Here is a 2104-nt window from a genome sequence, read left to right as displayed (position 1 = left end):
ATGTGGGTTCAATCCCTGGGTCAGGAAGACCCCCTAGAGGAGGGCACAGCAACCCACTCCAGTATTCTTGCCTGGAGAGTCCTATGGACAGAGGAGCCTGGCAGGCTCAAGACCATAGGGTCTCAAACAGTCAGACATGACTGAAGTGACTTAGCATGCATGCACACACGGTTACTATAATGGTTAAAATTATCACTAGAGCTATTTTAAAATACTGTTTGTCCTTCCTGGCACACAGTAGGGTAACCATTACAGTTAAGTATAGACATGCGACTTGCTTTTCCTAAAATTGTAAGTGAAAATAATGTGTTATGACAATGATTCTGGAAGCATAAATCAACCTGGTGCAGACCCCCTCCCACCAACGTGCACTGGGCATGTGTCATAAACAAGAAATCTTTTTATATTAAGTACCTGATGTTTGGGCTTCCCTGGTGGCTCGGCAGTAAAGAACCCACCTGCAATGCAGGAGATGCAAGTTCAACCCCTGGGTCTGAAAGATACCCTGCAGAAGGAAGTAGCAACCCACTCTAGTATTCTTGCCTGGAAAATCCCATGGACAGAGGAGCCTGGTAGGCTATAGTCCACAGGCTCGCAAAGAGTCAGACACGACTTAGTGACTAAGCCAGCACTACCACCACTTTATGTTTAGGAGCTACTGATGCTTTCGAATTGTGGTGCTGGAAAAGACTTATGAGAGTCCTGTGGACAGCAAGGGGATCAAACCAGCCCTAAAGGAAATCAGTCTTGAATATTCATTGGAAGGACTGAGCTGAATCTCCAATACTTTGGGTTTTTTTTGTTTTATTTTTAATACAAATTTATTTATTTTCATTGAAGGCTAATTGCTTTACAATATTGTAGTGGTTTTGCCACACATTGACATGAATCCGCCACGGGGTATACATGTGTTCCCCATCCTGAAACCCCCTTCCACCTCCCTCCCCATCCCATCCTTCTGGGTCATCCCAGTGCACCAGCCCCGAGCACCCAGTCTCATGCATCGAACCTGAACTGGCAATTCGTTTCACATGTGATAATATATATGTTCCAATGCCGTTCTCCCAAATTATCCCACCCTCGCCCTCTCTCACAAAGTCCAAAAGACAGTTCTATACATCCGTGTCTCTTTTGCTGTCTCACATATAAGGTAATCGTTGTTACCACCTTTCTAAATCCCATATATATATATATATTAGTATATTGTATTGGTGTTTTTCTTTCTGGCTTACTTCACTCTGTATAATAGGCTCCAGTTTCATCCACCTTATTAGAACTGATTCAAATGTATTCTTTTTAATGCCTGAGTAATACTCCATTGCACATATGTACCACAGCTTTCTTATCCATTTGTCTTGCTGATGGACATCTAGGTTGCTTCCATGTCCTGGCTATTACAAACAGTGCTGCAATGAACATTGGGGTACACGTGTCTCTTTCAGTTCTGGTTTCCTCGGTGTGTATGCTCAGCAGTGGGATTGCTGGGTCATAAGGCAGTTCTATTTCCAGTTTTTTAAGGAATCTCCACACTGTTCTTCATAGTGGCTGTACTAGTTTGCATTCCCACCAACAGTGTAAGAGGGTTCCCTTTTCTCCCCATCCTCTCCAGCATTTATTGCTTGTAGACTTTTGGATCCCAGCCATTCTGACTGGCGTGAAATGGTACCTCATTGTGGTTTTGATTTGCATTTCTCTGATAATGAGTGATGTTGAGCATCTTTTCATGTGTTTGTTAGCCATCTGTATGTCTTCTTTGGAGAAATGTCTGTTTAGTTCTTTGGCCCATTTTTTGATTGGGTCGTTTATTCTTCTGGAATTGAACTGCAGGAGTTGCTTGTATATTTTTGAGATGAATTCTTTGTCAGTTGCTTCATTTGCTATTGAATCTCCAATACTTTGGCCACCTGATGGAAAGAGCCCACTCATTAGAAAAGACCCTGATGCTAGGAAAGATTGAGGGCAGGAGGAGAAGAGGCAACAAAGGATGACCTGGTTGGATAGCACCACCAATTCAATGGACATGAGTCCAGGAGATAGAGAAGCACAGGGAAGACTGGCATGCTGCAGTCCATGTGGTTATACAGAATCGGGCACAACTTAGTGA

Source organism: Bos indicus x Bos taurus, chromosome 4, assembly GCF_003369695.1.
Source record: "Bos indicus x Bos taurus breed Angus x Brahman F1 hybrid chromosome 4, Bos_hybrid_MaternalHap_v2.0, whole genome shotgun sequence".
Classification (NCBI taxonomy): Eukaryota; Metazoa; Chordata; class Mammalia; order Artiodactyla; family Bovidae; genus Bos; species Bos indicus x Bos taurus.
The sequence above is the reverse complement of the archived record's forward strand: the minus strand, read 5'-3'. Positions refer to the sequence as shown.